Genomic DNA, 19,210 nt, shown 5'->3' with positions numbered 1-19,210 from the left:
CCCCGTTGTTTTCACCAGGGAATAAGGACAAAGAGCAAAAAGTCTGTTATTGGAACAAATCCTAAAATCAACCCATCACAAGTGTTCAAGATTGGTAATATCAACATAAGAAGCCTGAATGGCAAAGAAATGGAGCTAGCTGAGGAATTGGATAAGTACCAGATCGACATAATACAGGTGACTGAAACAAAAACGGCAAAAACTGGTGAGATCTTTCTGAGCAATAAATGCAAAATGTTATATTCAGGCAATGACAATCAAGAAAAAGAAGGAGTAGTCATAGTATTCAACACAAAATACAAGGCTAATCTTCTTGAATGGCAGGCAGTCTCAAGTAGAGTGATGTGGGCAAATACGACAATGAGATTTATTTGTGCCTATGGTCCCACAAAAGGTTCTACTAAAGTAGAAGTGGAGGAAGTTTTTGAGGCTTTAGAGAAAGCAACTGACATAATTGTGTCAGTTACTTTCTCTAAATGGAAAAGTTGGTCCTTGTTGGGGATCTAAATAGCAGAGTAGGAAATGATTGTCAGACATACAAAAATATTTTGGTAAAATTTGGAGAAAAGAGCAAAGCTAATAATAATGGCAAATACCTGTTGGATTTCTGCTCAGGACACGGACTGGTTATTACTAACACCATGTTCCAACATAAAAATGTGCACAAATTCACATGAAGAGAAGAGGCAAGGAATAAGAAAAGTCTCATTGAATATGTTATTGTTGATAGTGATGTTTTCCCACTGGTGCAGGACAACAGAGTTTACAGAGGATTTGAAATTCGAAGTGATCACCATTTAGTCTTGAGCAGGATAAAATTGAATTTCATATTGAAAAGAAGAACATATAAAAAAGTTTAAAGCAAATAAAAGTTAAGCAGCTCTCGGATGTGAACTGTAGACTAAAATACACAAACATGATTGAAAAAAAAATGATAGAGTTTGAGAACAGGAGCCAAACCTGGGAGATTCATTGGCAAGTTCTGAAGAAAACACTGATTGATTTAGCCAGAGAGGCATGTGGTGAGGTTGTCTGTAAGGATAGAAAAATCAGAATCAGAACTCAATAATGGGCACAGGAAGTTTAAGAGTCAGTGAAAGAAAAGAAGGAAACATATCAACAGTTACTGGCAAATAAGTCAGTTTGTGCTTTTAGAGAATACAGAGACAAATGTAAGAAAGCTAAACACTGTGTAAAACTAGCTAGCAAAGTCATGGGAGGACTTTGGTAAAAACATAGAAAATAAATATAAAGAAGGTTTCAAGATATTCTGGAGGTTGTTGAAGAAGCTCAGAAATGGATAAAAGAGTGCTGTAAAAGAAATTAGAGATGTTAAAGGTGACATGAAAACTGGAGAAAAAGATATCCTTGAAGTATGGAATAAGTACTTTGAAAAATTGCTAAATGGAACAAGCAGTAATGATAGCACAGTGGTAAAAAACATTGACCAAGGCATGCAGTCAGGATATATATCAATACTTGAAGTTGAAAAAGCCATCAAAGGCCTGAAATGTGGAAAGGCAGCTGGAGTAGATGATATTCCACCAAGTATCCATTCCCACAAGAATAGTGTGGTAAGGAAAGCGAAACTGGAATATGAGAGGAGATTGGCCCTAAGATCCAAAGAAAATCCTAGGGAATTTTTTAGCTATGTGGCCAGTAGGAGGAGAAATGACTGTGGAAGAATGATATTGTGGGATAAAAATGGGAATAGAGTGACTGATGCAGAGGACATAGTGGAATTGTTCAATGAACACTTTATTGGAGTATTTCATCCTAGAGGAGTCAGTTTTAATGCTAGAGGGATAGGACTGGTTCGAGGTCTGGAGGTACAGGAGGAGAGTGTGTTTCAGATACTGAGTACTCTGGATGTCAGTAAAGCTGTGGGACTGGATGGTATTTCACCACGAGTTTTGAGAGAATGTGCTAGGGAATTGACAGTGCCTTTAACGTGGCTTTTCAATGAAAGTCTGGCTTTGGCAAAGGTGCCCAGGGAATGGAAGGAAGGTAAGATAGTGCCATTGCATAAGGGTGGTAACAGACTGGAAGTGTCTAATTATAGGCCAGTCTGTGTGTCATCAGTAGTTGTTAAGATCTTGGAGAAAATAGTGAGGGACCGTATACAGCATTGGGCAGATGAGGGTAATGTTATCTGTGAGAAGCAACATGGATTTGTGAAAGGACGCTCTTGTTTTAGCAATATGCTAGCCTTTTATAATAAAGTTTCAAGAACATTAGATGAGGGAAAGGCATATACTGCAATTTTCTTAGATTTCGCGAAGGCATTTGACAGGGTGCCACATGATAAGCTGATATTTAAGTTACAGCACATGGGTCTGGATGTCAGATTGGTCAACTGGATTCAGGATTGGCTGTCCGATAGGTATCAGAGAGTTGTGTATGGTGGAGCAGTTTCAAGGAGGCAGAGGGTTACAAGTGGGGTCCCACAGGGACCAGTACTGGGACCTATATTGTTTAACCTTGATATCAATGACATTGCCAGTGGATTGCAGGGGGATGTTCAGTTGTTTGCGGATGATGCGAACCTGGGAAGGATTATTAGTAATGGTGCAGATGTGGTAGCCCTGCAAGAGGATTTAAATAAGCTAGATAGATGGGCAAATGAATGGGGGTGTCAGTTTAATGCAGCAAAATGTAAGGTCTTGAGGTTTGGGAAACATCGATGGGACGCTGCGTACTCTATGGGAGGAGTTATACTGGAGGAAGTAGGGGAGACAAGAGATCTGGGGTTGATGATTGATAGAAACCTGAAGTTTAGGGGACATATTGCAAAGGTGGTGAAGCTAACACAGAGGATTGCTGCTATTATGAGAAGGACACCGACCTGCAGAGATAAGAGGGTTATCATTCCGTTGTATAAGTCTCTGATCAGACCACACTTGGACTATTGTTCTCAGATTTGGTCCCCAGGATTTGAAAGGGATAAATTAACTGTGGAAAGGATACAAAGACGGATGACAAAGATGGTTTCAGGACTGTACAAGGATAGCTATGAGGATCGGCTGAGAGAATGTGGACTGCAGAGTTTGGTGGATAGAAGAAGGAGATGTGATATGATTGAGACTTTTAAACTGTTGAGAGGTGGTTACAGGGTGGACAATGGGGAGTTCTTTCGCTTGGTTGAACAGCGGGAAGGAGTGATGACAAGAGGCCATCCCTGGAAGTTACGAAAGGAAACTGTGAGCAAGAGGGTAAGGAGTGGTTTCTTTGTGTGGAGGGTGGTTGAGCCATGGAATGCATTGCCTGATGGAGTGGTGGGAGCGAGAACGGTCAGTGAGTTTAAAGAGTGGTATGATAAACTTTGTGTTTCTCAGGGAGGGACCTCCCCTCGATGAGTCTTGATAGACTTTATGTCTTAGGAAGGACCTCCCTCGATGAGTCTTTTGACTCCTTGGAGGCCTGAATAATAATAATAATAATAAATGCTCAAATATGCAGGTATCAAAATCTTACAGTGGCTGTTCAGAATTTTAATCGCATAGTTCAGAAGGCCTGACAGAGGGACGAATTCCAGATGATTGGCGTAGTGCTCTCATAATACCCATATATAAAAAGGGAAATAAAACTGAATGTGAGAATTACAGAGGCATTTCATTACTAAGTGTTCCTGGTAAGATATATGCAAGTATACTTGAGAAACAGTTGAGAAGGATTGTGGAAGAGAAGCTTGGCAAAGAAAAGCTAGATTCAGGCCAGATAGAGGCTATCAAGATCAGATATTCACTTTACGACAGATAGTTGAGAAATCATGGGAATATAACAAAGATCTGTATTTAAGTTTAGTAGATCTGGAAAAACCATATAACAAGATGCCAAGAGAGAAGCAAATTGAAACGCTACAGTTATATGGTGATAATGGGGCATTATATCAAACAATACTTAGTCTTTATTTCAGTTGTAAGTCAGCAGTTAGAACTGAAGGAAGTTCAGGAAGATGGTTCAATAGTAAATCTGGCAGACAAGGATGTTCATTATCTATGTGGATCATATTATGAAGGAAAGTTGTATTAAACCTGTTATGAAAATTGGACATGTTAAACTTTGCTTTACGCGGCTGATGTTATACTTCTAAATAAATCCACTACAAGTCTGCAAGATTCCCTGACTATAGTGAATAACTGTTGTAATAGATATCGTATGAATGGCAGCATGACAAAGACAATGAAAATAGGCAGAAACTTTGAAAATATCAACTGCATTGTGAATGGAAAGCCTATAGAAGAAGTAAAACCTTTCAGCTACTTAGGCATGATTTGTAGTGACGATGGTAAATTAAATATGGAAATAGACAACAGAATCAACAAAGCTGCTATGGTAGGAAGTCAGCCGAATAAATTTATATGAAATTAGAGAGAAATTAGCCAAAAGACTAAATTATTATTATTATTATTATTATTTAGGCCTCCAAGGAGTCAAAAGACTCATCACAGGAGGTCCCTCCTAGGAAACACAAGTCTACCAAGACTCAACGTGAGAGGTCCCTCCCAGGAAACAGAAGTCTACCATACCACTCCTTAAACTCATTGACTGTTCTCACTCTCACTGCTCTATTAGGCAATGCATACCATGGTTCAACCATCCTCCATGCAAAGAAACCACTCCTCACCCTGTTGCTCACAGTTTCCTTTCGTAACTTCCAGGGATGGACCCTTGTCATCACTCCTTCCGCTGTTCAACCAAGCAAAAGAACTTCCCAGTGTCAACCCTGTAACCACCTCTCAACACTTTAAATATCTCAATCATATCACCTCTCCTTCTTCTATCGACCAAACTCTGCAGCCCGCATTCCCTCAGATGATCCCATAACTGACATTGTACAGTCCTGAAACCATCTTTGTTTTCTGCCTCTGTACCCTTTCCACAGTTAATTTATACCCTTCAAATCCTGGGGACCAAATCTGAGAACAATAGTCTAAGTGTGGTCTGATCAGGGTCTTATACAATGGAATGATAACTCTTTTATCTCTGCAGGTTAGCGTCCTTCTCATTATTGCTGCAATCCTTTGTGTTACCTTCGCCACCTTTTGCAATATATCCCTTGAATTTCAGGTTTCTATCAATCATCAACCCCAGATTCTTGTCTCCCCCTACTTCCTCCAGTATATCTCCTCCAATAGAGTATGCAGCTTCCCATCAGTGTATCCCAAACCTCAAGACCTTACATTTTGCTGCATTAAACTGACACCCTCATTCATGTGCCCATCTGTCTAGCTTATTCAAATCCTCTTGCATGACTACCACATCTGCACTATTACTAATAACCCTTCCCAGCTTCACATCATCTACAAACAACTGAACATCCCACCCCCCCTGCAATCCACTGACAATGTCATTGATATCAAGGTTAAACAATATAGGTCCCAGTACTGAGCCCTGTGGGACCCCACAGGGATCGCTACTGGGTATGCTGGGTATTAGCAGTATACAAGACAATATTCAAGCCAATTTTAACTTATTGATTTGAGAGCTCAGTCAGAAGTAAAACACTTGACCAAAGATTAGAGCCCACAGATATGAATGTCCTGAGAAAGATGAAGAGCATGAACAGATGGCATCCATGGCAATATCATATTAAAAATGAGGATATTAGGAAAGAACTTGACATTGTCAGCATCCCGGAATGCATTAGCAGAGCTAATCTCAGGTGGTATGGTCACTTAAACAGAATGGGAGAGGAAAGATTAACAAAACAAGTGTTTTCTGCTAGGTTGCTAGGAAAAAGACCCAGAGGCAGACCAAAATATAGGTGGATTGATATATTAAAAACTGCCTTAGAAGATAGAAATGTAAGATCTGATAATGTTGGAGTCTTGACAGGTAACAAACTGATTTGAAGGAAAATTGAAGTTAGGAGGTTAGTAATGATGTAATTTTTTATGTAGTACTATCATATCCTGTGAACTATCACACCACTTGAGGGTATATATCAGAAATTTGATGATGCTGATGATGACTTATTTGTGCCTATCATCTCATAGAAGTTTCTACTAAGGTAGAAGTGGAGGAATTTTTTGAAGCTTTAAAGAAAGCAACTGACACAATGAAAAAAGAAAAAATTGGTCCTTGTTGGGGATCTAAATATCAGAGTATAAAATGATTGTCACACATACAAAAATATTTTGGGAAAATTTGGTGAAAAGAGCGAACCCAATATTTATGCCAAATATTTGTTGGATTTCTGCTCAGGACATGGACCGGTTATTACTAACACAATGTTACAACATAAAAAATGTACATAAATTCAAATGTAGAGGAGACACAGAGAATAAGAAAAGTCTCATTGATTATGTTATTGTTGACAGTGATGTTTTCTCACTGCTGCAGGACACTAGATTTTACTGAGGATTTGAAATTCGAAGAGATCACCAATTAGTCTTGAGCAGGATAAAATTAAATTTCATATTGAAAAATGAACATGTAAGAAAGTTTTAAAGCCAATGAAAGTTGAACAGCTCTCAGATGTGAACTGTACACTAAAATACACGAAATGTATTAAAAAAAAATGAAAGAGTTTGAGAACAGGAACCAAACCTTGGAGTTTCAGTAAAAATCTCTGAAGAAAATATTGACTGTTTCAGACAGAGAGGCATGCGGTGAGGTTTTCTGCAATGAATAAAAAAATCAGAACTCCATGGGGGACACAGAAAGATAAAGAGGCAATGAAGGAAAAGAAGAAAGCATATCGAAAGTTCCTGGCAAATAAGTGAACTTCTGCTCTTAGACAAATGTCTAAGAAGACATTTGTCTAATAAGACAGAGACAAATGTAAGAAAGCTAAACAAAAGTCATGGGAACACTTTGACAAGAATCTACAAAATATCAGGAAGGTGGCAAAATATTCTGGAGGCTGTTGAAAAAGCTAAGAAATGGAATTAGAAAGGAATTAGAGATGATAATGGTGACATGAAAACTGGAGAAAAAGATATCCTAGAGTAATTACTTCAAAAAATTGCGATATGAAACAAGCAGTGACAGTACAGTGGTAAAGAACACTGAACAGGCATGCAATCAGGAATACATATCCATACATGAAGTAGAAAAGCCATCAAAACCCAGAAATGTGGAAAGACAGCAGTAGTAGATGATATTCGACCAGAAATTCTCAATTTCTGGTATAAAAGTCTTGCAGTGGCTGCACTGTATATTTCAGAAGGGGCCTGGACAGAGGGATGAATTTCAGATGATTGGAGTAGAGCTCTCATAGGAACCATATACAACAAAGGGATATAAAACTGAATGTGAGAATTACAGAAGTATTTCCCTACTGAGTGTTCCTGGTAAGATTTATGCAAGTATACTTGATTAAGTTGAGAGGCATTGTGGAAAGGAAGCTTGGTGAAGAACCAGCTGAATTCATGTCAAATCGAGGCTGTCAGAATCAGATTTTCACTTTATGACAAATAGTTGAGAAATCGTCAGAATATAACAAAGATCTGTATTTTAGTTTTGTAGACCTACAAATGGCATATGACAAGGTGCCAAGAACAAAGCTATTTAAAATGCTACAGTTATATGGTGTCAGTGGGTCATTATATCAAGCAATACTTAGTCTTTATTTGAGTTGTAAGTCAGCAGTTAGAATTGAAGGAAGTACAGGAAGATGGTTTAATGTTAAATATGACATCAGACAAGGATGTACATTATCCCCTCTGTTATTCATTATCTATATGGATCACATTATGAAGGAAAGTGGTATTAAACCTGATATCAAAATTGGAGATGTTAATCTCAGCCTTTTGCTTTATGCAGATGATGTTATACTTCTAAATAAATCCCCTACAAGCCTTCAAGATTCCCTGACTAAACTGAATAACTAAATAATTGTTGTAATAGATTTGGTATGAAGGTTAGCATTGACAAGACAAAGACAATGAAAATAGGCAGAAACATTGAAAATATCAACAGCATTGTGAATTGAGAACAAGTAGAACAAGTAAAACATTTCAGCTACTTCGGCACAATATTTAGTGAAGATGGTAAATTAAATTTAAAAAAAAAAAAAAGACAACAGATTCAGCAAAGCTGGTATGGCAGGAAGTCAACTGAATAAATATATATGGAATAAGAGAGCAATTAATCATAACAGGAAATTAGCTGTATACAAGACAGTGTTCAAACCAATTTTAACTTATGGATCTGTGAGCTCAGTCAGAAGTAAAACACTTGACCAAAGTCTAGAGACCGCAGATATGAGAGTCCTGAGAAAGATTAGGGGCATGAACAGATCGCATCAATGGTAATATCATATTAAAAACAAGGATGTTAGAAAAGAACTTGATATTGTTAGTATCCAGGAATGTATTAGCAGAGCTAATAAGAGCTAATCTCAGGTAGTATGGTCACTTAAACAGAATGGGTGAGGAAAGATTAGCAAAAGTGATTTTTGCTAAGAGAGTTTTTTTGTGATTTTTGCTAAAAAGAGTGATTTTTGGTGTGAATTCTTTCAGAATTATTTGTCTAAATTGCCATTTTATATTACACGATGTTGATCAGGAGGTCAACCACACAGGCGTTGACTGGTGCTACTGGGCGAATGCCGAGAAAGTTGAGTAGCATTGGCAACATAGACTTTTTAAAACTGATTCGATGTCCTGAATGTGATATGTATGCATGGTGGAATGTAAGAGATGTCTTACATTCCACCAGGATTTGTCGCAAGTGCGATATAGTGTTGGACCTTGATACACAGAACGCGAAACTGACTGAAAAGATAGTGTACATGAAAGAAATGGAAATGAAATGAAAGATAGAGTGACTGACGGAGTGAAAGAATGCAGGAATGTAGAAGTGAAAGTTACGAAAAAATGAAAGTTGGAGAAACTGAAGGAGTGAAAGAATGCAAAAATATACAAGCGAAAGTTAGTGATAAGGGGGGTGAAAGGAAATATGAATGAGGAAAAGAAAGTAAAGTGTGGCCAAACGAAAGGTAGTGAGATAGAGATTGAAGTTGTCGGAATGCAAGATTTAATGAAACAGATATTGGAAATGAGAAATGAAATGAAAATATGTTGAGTGATGTTAAGCGTTTAGTGGAAATTAATGAAAGTATGCAAGAAATCAGATTGAAAGAGCAAAGAGTAAAAGAAGTGACGAGTGATTCCAGGATAGCAGTATATGGAGACTCCATAATTAGAGGGCTAATTACTGACAGAGTTCATAAGGTCTGCTATCCAGGTGGGAGAATGAGTACATTAATTAAGGCATTGGACATGAGGAAGAAACAAGCAAGAGAGTTAGTTGTGATTGTAGGGACAAATGATCTAACTGGACATAAGAAGAATGTGAGGACAAATATCAGGAGGCTATTGAGAAGAGTGAAAGATAACAGTGTAGTAGGAAAGGTTGTCAGCTTGTTACCTAGGTATGATTATGATCAGTTGCGTGGAATGCCAAAATCATGAATGGTATGTTGGCCGAACTGTGTGAGGAGAAGGAAGTGGAGTTTGTGGATGTATGGCATATGTTTGAGGGAAGAATGAAATTATACAGGCGTGATGGGTTGCATTTAAATGGCTTTGGAGAAAGTGTTGCTGGATGAAGGTATAGTGCATGGAAGTACAGTGTGTGTGATGTGTGCCAGAGATCAGAAGGAAGAGATGAAGAGAAAAATCAGGAGAGTGGTACTGAAGAGACGGCAGTACTTGGCAGTGGAAACAGTAGTAGTGTGAGAGAGGAAGGGAGAACGGGAATACACAAGAGGAACAGGGAAACGGGGGGGGGGGAGTTCGGGTGGACAGGGAGACATAGCATAGAGAGAGTGAATGTTGCAAGTGGCAGTGAATGTGTGTATGAAGATGGAGTATATTGCAATGTGGGTGGAGAAGTTGAGACTGAGCAGGTATATGTGGTAAGCAGTGATAAAGGTGATCTGGCAGGTGTAGTGGGAAAATCACAACCAACATATGGCTTGGATAGGACTGGCTATGGACCTAAAATGAACTGTTGTGTTTGTATACAAATGCCAGAGGTATCAGAAATAACGGGGATGAAATGGTTTCAGTGATTGAGTTGATCCGCCCCCAAATCATTGGAATAAGTGAAACATAGTTGAATGAAGATGATATCTTAACAGGAATAGAAATGGAAGGGTACAGTATTTTACGTGAGGATAGAAAGGGCAGGAAGGGAGAGGGAGTGCTGATGATGATAGCAGGGGAATTAAGTCCACATGAGGTAGACATGAACGGGAGAAATAGTGGCAATGGCTACAAGGCAGTGTGGTGTAACATGGAGATTGAGAGGAAGACATGTTTAGTTGGATGTTGCTATAGGCTTGGGAATGTGAAAGGTGGTGATGAAGAAATGTATTATTATTATTATTATTATTCGTGACACCTTCAAGGAGTCCGAAGACTCATTGCGGGAGGACACCTTGTATAAACAACTTGGATTAGTGAACAAAGGAAGGGTAATTATTATGGGTAATTTTAATTATGGCGGTATAGATTGGAATGTAGAGATAGCATTTGGGAATAAGGAAAGTGAATTTCTTGAGTTCTTGAAAATAACTATCTCAGGTAGCACATAAAGGAAGGCATGTGAGGATCAAGAGTTCTAAATCTGATCATTTCATCAGAGGATGTAATTGTTAGAGGGGTCTCACATTTTCCTCCAGTTGGTGAAAGTGATCATGAAGTAATCACCTGTGTTGTGGCTAGTCATACGCAGGCTTTTGTGAGGAAGGAATATACAGTATGTGGAATTATAAGGCTGGTGATTATGACAAGCTTAGGAGACAACTTTGAGCTATAACATGGAACGAGGAGTTGAACAGTAAGGAAATAAATGCTGCATGGGAATTTACAAAGAAATATATAACAGCATCAATGTACGAATGTATCCCAAAGGCCAAAAGGCTGAATAAGTTAGGTGTAAAATGAATCAATGTGAAGCTTAAGAATGAAATCTGGAAAAAGAAAGTACTTTGGAGGAAGTACAAGATGAATAATGGTAATCAGACATGAAGAATATAAAGAACAAGCCAGGAGAGTGACTCAGTTAGTAAGGAAAACAAAAGTAGAGTATGAGCAGAAATTGGCAAATCAGGCTAAGAAAAACCCTGGAGAATTTTTTAGATATGTGGCAAGTAGAAGAAAGAATGATCATGGAAAGATAAAGTTGAAGGATGAAAGTAGTAGAATGGTAACTGCTGCAGAAGACATTGTTGAGGTATTCAGTGAACAATTTATGTGTTTCATCCTGATCAGGATGGAATCATGAGGAACTTAAGTGTAGAGCACACAGGAGAGGATAGCTTAATTGTGAGTGAGCAGGAGGTATTTGAGGAAATAAATAACCTTGATAAGGTGATAAGGCTGTAGCTTCAAATTATAGGCCGGTCTGTATATATCTGGAGTTGTGGTGAAGGTCCTGGAGAGATAGGATACAGAAATGGGTTGATAACAGCAGTATTCTCTGTGGTTATCAGCACTGTATATGCATCTCCTTGTACAGAGGAGATGCATATACAGTTGTGTACTTAGATTTTGCAAAGGCTTTTGATAGACTGCCACATGACAAGCTCTTAAATAAATTGAAACAGATGGGATTGGATAACAGATTTCTGTGTTGGATCAGTGACTGGCTGTCAGATAGATATCAGAAAGTTCTATATGGGGGGGGGTGCAGTATCTCGAAAGAGAAAGGTCACCATTGGTGTGCCACAGGGGTCAGTTTTGGGGCCATTGTTGTTCAATTTGTATGTTAATGATATTGGGTAGAGTTTAACTAGTGATATCCAGCTGTTTGTGGATGATGCAAAACTGGGGAGAACAATGCACAATCAGGCTGATGTTAATGCCTTACAAGAGGACTTGAATAGATTACATGAATGGGCAGGTAAGTGGAACTGTCAGTTCAATGTTGCCAAGTGTAAGGTTTTGAGATTTGGTAAGCAACGATGGGATGCAAAGTGTGGGGAAACTTTAGCAGAAGTAGAGGAGATGAGAGATCTAGGAGTGATGGTGGACAATGAACTGAAATTCAGGGGCCACATTGCACAAGTTGTGAAGACATCACATCGAATAATGGCAATGATGGGAGAACCCTGACATGCAGAAATAAAGAGGTTATGATTCCATTGTATAAGGCCTTGATCAGGCCTCATATGGATTATTGTGCACAGATTTGGTCACCAGGATTTCATGGTGAAGTGGTCTTTGAAATGTGGAGTACAAGGACAGATTGAGAGAATGTAAGTTGCAGAGCCTTGTGAACAGGAGGAAGGGGGGGGGGATATGATTGAGATGTATAAGCTGGTCAGGGGTTGTTATCAGGTAGACATGGAAGAGATTTTTCATAGAATGGGAGAGGGGAGAAGAACCAGAGGTCATTGCTGGAAACTGTATAAGGAGGGTGTGAGCAAAGGAGTGAGAAGCAGGTTCTTTGCATGGAGGGTGGTTGGTGAGTGGAATGCATTGCCTGAGTGTGTTGTGGATGTGGACACATTGAATTAGTTTAAGACGCAGTTGGATGAGCATTGTATGCAATAGTGAGTACTTTCCACGATGAATCTCTGACTACATGGAGGTTAAATATTGATGATAATAATAATAATTATTATTATTATTATTATAGTTTATTACTTTATTATAATTTTTTTTTTTTTAATTATAATTTTTGTTAATTTATTATAGTATATTACTTTCCCCTCTAATAGAATACAAACTGATCGGCATTTGGAACACAATAGACCTGACTCACAATTATCGAACATCGACAAGGTTGGATTATTTATATCGCAGTATAAATGATAACATTAACAACAAAGAACTGGAAAAAATTACTAAATATCAAGATCTGGCAATCGAAGTTGGCCGACTGTAGCTTAAACACATTAGAGTCATCTCAATAGTTATTGGTGCACTTGGTGCAACTTCAAAGAAGCTATCCAACTATTTACAGCAATTAAACATCAATGAAGTGACCCCATATGATCTACAAAAATCAGCATTACTTGGAACAGTCCATATTTTACGACGCTACCGACAAACTATTCTTAGATTCTCGGGTAGAATCTGAATTGTTCTGTATCACCAGTCAAATTTTTATTATATGATATCTTGTTTTGACTGTGTATCAATTATGTGAATAAAATAATAATAATAATAATAAAACAAGTGTTCTCTGCCAGGTTGGCAGGAAAAAGACCCAGAGGAAGACCAAGATATAGGTGGAATGATATGGTAAAAAGTGCCTTAGAAGATAGAAGTATAAGATCTGAAAATGTAAAGTCTTAACAGGTAACTGATTACTAACAGGTAAGTTAGTAATGATGTAAATTTTTTCATATAGTATTATCATGTCGTGTACACCCCTTCAGGGTACATGTCAGCAAGATGTGAGGAACCTTTATCTGGTCTCTTTTGACTAAAAGGTGAGTTTGCCAGTCTCATGTGGAGGTAGAGGGTTTTTTTCTCCCGGAAACTCAAGTTTTTTCTCCCTCAGAACAGACAAACTGGCCAGTAGAACACACGCAGTTTACAGGCAAGAATATTAGAGGCATAGGCCTTATCCTCATATTATGGTTAGAAAACCCAAGGATACTTGGAAGGCTGTGGGTGCTTAAGTGCCTGTTAGTACCACTGATGGAAATGGATGGAATGGTTTTCCTAACTAATAAAAAAAGCCTGATGATGTTAAAAAAAATATGCAGTTGCTTCACAAAGATGAGTCCTTTCTATGGCATGTTCCATGACTTATGGGCCACCCTCTGGTGTGTGTGTGAAGGGGGGGGAATGCCTTGTTACTAATCTGATGAGATGTTGCACCCTTGATTAACACAAGCTTTCACTTTTTTGTACTCCATCATAGTTTCCATGTTTAACGGTGTTCTGCATATGCCTTAGCATTTGTTGACTTTCAGCAATCAACAAAGCATACCATATCTGAAATTAAGATATGAAATGCTCAAACCACACTGATCATGCCTCTCTGAAATTCCACAAAGAAAAGGAAAAGGTAACAATTTTATATTGCTAGATAGAAAGTTGATAGTAGGAGATGGGTGATAAGAGAAAATCAGAACTGGTTACCTAAGTGTGAGAAACTAAGAGAAAAACTTGAGATTTCAATAGTAATTTTGAAAAGGTGTAGTATGAAATACAGGCTACTGGAAAAAGATGCTTCTTTTTGTTTTCAAATAAATATTTAAGCAATTTTTGTGTGTGCGTTTTACGATAATCCCATATGTAAAAGGTTGATTGTCATATAGTGTAGTGAGTAGGCAGAAAGTTGAACAGAAAAAAAGAAACTTGTCAGCATTGGATTTCAGTGCTATCACATTTATTCAGACCGACAGATTCTACTCTTTAGGAAGAATGTCCAATAGCTGCTGCACTTGTGTTATCAGATTCAGAGAGTCATGAATTCGATGAATTCGATAAGCATTGTAATATAGCTTGCTGTCTTCTGAACTGATGCAGTTCAGAAGACAGATTTATCAAAATCCGTTTTATGAATAATTTGGAGATTAGAATTTAGGGATTTTAAAGTTACTATGCTTGAAGTTATTTGGAAAATTAGTGAGTACAGTGCACTGTCATCAAAACTGCATTGGATTTGCAGTCATTCAGAGAAGGTCGTTAATATAATTGTGAAATTGTGAAAGAACATTTGTTAGCAGCAATGGTAAGTTGTATACCACGAGTGAAGAAGAGCACACATTTTTTAGTAAAGTGGGTGACAAACAATATTAAACAGGAATGGCATGTGAAAAAGAGGCTATGGAAGAGATATAAGGAGACAGGTGAAGATAGGATGCATGAAGAATATAAGACACAGGCCAGAAGAGTGACTAGTGTGGTAAGGAAAGTGAAACTAGAATATGAGAGGAGATTGGCCCTAAGATCCAAAGAAAATCCTAGGGAATTTTTTAACTATGTGGCCAGTAGGAGGAGAAATGACTGTGGAAGAATGATATTGTGGGATAAAAATGGGAATAGAGTGACTGATGCAGAGGACATAGTGGAATTGTTCAATGGCCACTTTATTGGAGTATTTCATCCTGGAGGAGTCAGTTTTAATGCTAGAGGGATAGGACTGGTTCGAGGTCTGGAGGTACAGGAGGAGAGTGTGTTTCAGATACTGAGTACTCTGGATGTCAGTAAAGCTGTGGGACTGGATGGTATTTCACCACGAGTTTTGAGAGAATGTGCTAGGGAGCTGACAGTGCCTTTAACCTGGCTTTTCAATGAAAGTCTGGCTTCGGCAAAGGTGCCCAGGGAATGGAAGGAATGTAAGATAGTGCCATTGCATAAGGGTGGTAACAGACTGGAAGTGTCTAATTATAGACCAGTCTGTGTGTTATCAGTAGTTGTTAAGATCTTGGAAAAAATAGTGAGGGACCGTATACAGCACTGGGCAGATGAGGGTAATGTTATCTGTGAGAGTCAACATGGATTTGTGAAAGGGCGCTCTTGTTTTAGCAATATGCTAGCCTTTTATAATAAAGTTTCAAGAACATTAGATGAGGGAAAGGCATATACTGCAATTTTCTTAGATTTGGCGAAGGCATTTGACAGGGTGCCACATGATAAGCTGATATTTAAGTTACAGCACATGGGTCTGGATGTCAGATTGGTCATCTGGATTCAGGATTGGCTGTCTGATAGGTATCAGAGAGTTGTGTATGGTGGAGCAGTTTCAAGGAGACAGAAGGTTACAAGTGGGGTCCCACAAAGCTCAGTACTAGGACCTATATTGTTTAACCTTTATATCAATGACATTACTAGTGGATTGCAAGGGGATATTCAGTTGTTTGAGGATGATGCGAAGCTGGGAAAGATTATTAGTAATAGTGCAGATGTGGTAGCCCTGCAGGAGGATTTGAATAAGCTAGATAGATGGGCAAATGAATGGGGGTGTCAGTTTAATGGCAAAATGTAAGGTCTTGAGGTTTGGGAAACATCGATGGGATGCTGCATACTCTATGGGAGGAGTTATACTGGAGGAAGTTGGGAAGACAAGAGATCTGGGGTTGATGATTGATAGAAATCTGAAGTTTAGGGGACATATTGCAAAGGTGGTGAAGGTAACACAGAGGATTGCTGCAATTATGAGAAGGACACTGACCTGCAGAGATAAGAGGGTTATCATTCTATAAGTCTCTGATCAGACCACACTTGGATTATTGTTCTCAGATTTGGTCTCCAGGATTTGAAGGGGATAAATTAACTGTGGAAAAGATACAAAGATGGTCTCAGGACTGTACAAGGATAGTTATGAGAATCGGCTGAGGGAATGTGGACTGCAGAGTTTGGCGGATAGTAGAAGGAGAGGTGATATGATTGAGACTTTAAACTGTTGAGAGGTGGTTACAGGGTTGACACTGGAGAGTTCTTTCACTTGGGAAGAACTCCCCAGTGTGATGACAAGAGGCCATCCCTGGAAGTTAGGAAAGGAAACTGTGAGCAAGAGGGTGAAGAGTGGTTTCTTTGCATGGAGGGTGGTTGAGCCGTAGAATGCATTGCCTGATAGAGTGGTGAGGGCGAGGACGGTCAGTGAGTTTAAGGAGTGGTATGATGGACTTTGTGTTTCTTAGGGGGAAACCTCCCCTCGATGAGTCTTGACAGACTTTATGTTCTTAGGAAGGACCTCCCACGATGAGTCTTTTGACTCCATGGAGGCCTGAATAATAATAATAATAATAAAGAAAGAAAAGAATAGGTAGAAGAACATATTTTTATGAAAGACTAGTAATAGCTGCAGTGCATAACCAAAGAGAAAGCTAGCAACTGAGTAGCAGCAGACAGACCATATACTGGGCTTTCACTTAGGCTTTTGTGTCAAATACTACTAACAAATGCCTTAGGGATATCACAAGATCAACTACATGATACTGCTCAAACTTTTATAGTATTTGTCCGGTAAGTAAGAATGTCTCCTTTTGATCAATAGTGGTGAATCTATTTATCATTTCAGGCAGGAAAGTACTGAACTTGGTATTCAAAATATTTATAACAACAAGCTAAGTCAGTTAAAATCTAAGAAAAAGCAAGTGAGATGGTACGGTGACTCGAATTTTAAAATTTGCGCTTGCCGAGGGGAGTCATCACTTCTAGTTTACCAGGAGCAAAAATGAAAAATGTGACAAACATAATTGAAAACCAAAAAAAAAGAAAAGTAAAAGAGATGGTAGTTCTGGTAGGTATTAATAATTTAAGTATTGACAAGTATAGTATGAGAGAAGATATGAAAGGTCTTTTGGAAGAAGAGAGAGAGAGAAAGAAATGAGAGAGAATAAATTTTGTGGGATTACTATGATTACTACCCAGATATGACAGTATACTGAGTTAAGAAGCAGAACAATGATAGCATGGCACCACGACCAGGAAATATTTAGACAGTTGAGTTTGGCAAGTGCAAGAAGAATGATTATTATGGGAGATTTTAACTACAGTAGTATAAACTGGGGAGAGGAAGATGCATGTAGCAATAAGGGAATGGAATTTCTAGAATTCTTGAGGGACAAATGTCTTAGGCAACATATAATAGAGGGAAAAAGAGGTTCAAGAGTTTTGGATTTGGTTATAGCATCAGAAGAGTTGATAATAATTGAGATGACATCTCTCCCACCAGTTGGAGAGAGTGGTCATATAGTTTTGACTTGGAAAATGAATAGACATGCAGGAGATCAAAGACACAGGAACGTCTGTGGAATTATAAGGCAGGTGATTATAATAGTCTAAGACGTCAACTTGGGGAATTTTTATGGAAGGAGGAATTGGAAGGCCGGGATATCATTAGCTCGTGAGAAATTATGAAAGAATATTTGTTAGCAGCAATGGTAAGTTGTATACCACAAGTGAACAAGAGGACACAATTTGGAGTAAAATGGATGACAAACAATATTAAAGATGAATTGCATGCGAAAAAGAGGCTGTGGAAGAGATATAAGGAGACAAGAGAAGAGAAGATGCATGAAGAGTATAAGACACAGGCCAGAAGAGTGACTAGTATGGTAAGGAAGACAAAACTGGAATATGAGAGGAGATTAACCCTAAGATCCAAAGAAAATCCTAGGGAATTTTTTAGATATGTGGCCAGTAGGAGGAGAAATGACTGTGGAAGAATGATATTGTGGGATAAAAATGGGAATAGAGTAACTGATGCAGAGGACATAGTAGAATTGTTCAATGAACACTTTATTGGAGTATTTCATCCTAGAGGAGTCAGTTTTAATGCTAGAGGGATAGGGCAGGTTCAAGGTTTAGAGGTACAGGAGGAGAGTGTGTTCCAAATACTGAGTACTCTGGATGTTAGTAAAGCTGTAGGACTGGATGGTATTTCACCACGAGTTTTGAGAGAATGTGCTAAGGAACTAACAGTGCCTTTGACCTGGCTTTTCAATGAAAGTCTGGCTGCTGAAAAGATGCCCATGGAATGGAAGGAAGGTAAGATAGTGCCATTGCATAAGAGCGGTAGCAGACTGAAGTGTCTAATTATAGACCAGTTTGTGTGTCATCAGTAGTTAGTAAGATCTTGTAGAAAGTAGTGAAGGACCATATACAGCATTGAGCAGATGAAGGTAATGTTATCTGTGAGAGTCAACATGGATTTGTGAAGGGGTGCTCTTGTTTTAGCAATATGCTAGCCTTTTATGATAAAGTTACAAGAGCATTAGATGAAGGAAAGGCATATACTGCCATTTTCTTAGACTTAGCAAAGGCATTTGACAGGTTGCCACATGATAAGCTGATATTTAAGTTGCAACACATGGGTCTGGATGTCAGATTGGTCATCTGGATTCAGGATTGGCTGTCCGATAGGTATCAGAGAGTTGTATATGGTGGGGCAGTTCCAAGGAAGCAGCGGGTTACAAGTGGGGTCCCACAGGGTTCAGTACTGGGACTTATATTGTTTAACATTTATATCAATGACATTGTCAGTGGATTGCAAGGGGATATTCAGTTGTTTGCAGATGATGCGAAGCTGGGAAGGATTATTAGTAATAGTGCAGATGTGGCAGCCCTGCAAGAGGATTTAAATAAGCTAGATAGATGGACAAATGAATGGGAGTATCGGTTTAATGCAGCAAAATGTAAGGTCTTGAGGTATGGGAAACATCGATGGGACACTGCGTACTCTATGGGAGGAGTTATACTGGTGGAAGTAGGGGAGACAAAAGATCTGGGGTTGATGATTGATAGAAACCTGAAATTTAATGGACATATTGCAAAGGTGGTGAAGG

At 38.6% G+C, this 19,210-nt stretch overlaps 1 protein-coding gene across 1 annotated transcript in view; it reads left to right on the top strand.

Moving 5' to 3' along the window:
* The first annotated feature begins 13,243 nt into the window (after window positions 1-13,243).
* Swip-1 (EF-hand domain-containing protein D2 homolog Swip-1) overlaps window positions 13,244-19,210 on the top strand; it is a 174,977-nt gene continuing 169,010 nt past the window's right edge. Inside the window, exon 1 of the mRNA XM_090394764.1 lies at window positions 13,244-13,262. The gene's annotated coding sequence lies outside the window, so the exon portion shown is untranslated. The remainder of the gene's footprint in view (window positions 13,263-19,210) is intronic.

This window comes from Typopeltis vanoorti, chromosome 6 (assembly GCF_054136105.1).
Source record: "Typopeltis vanoorti isolate ZY-2024b chromosome 6, IOZ_Tvanoo_1.0, whole genome shotgun sequence".
In the NCBI taxonomy this organism is placed as follows: Eukaryota; Metazoa; Arthropoda; class Arachnida; order Uropygi; family Thelyphonidae; genus Typopeltis; species Typopeltis vanoorti.
The sequence above is the reverse complement of the archived record's forward strand: the minus strand, read 5'-3'. Positions and strand labels throughout refer to the sequence as shown.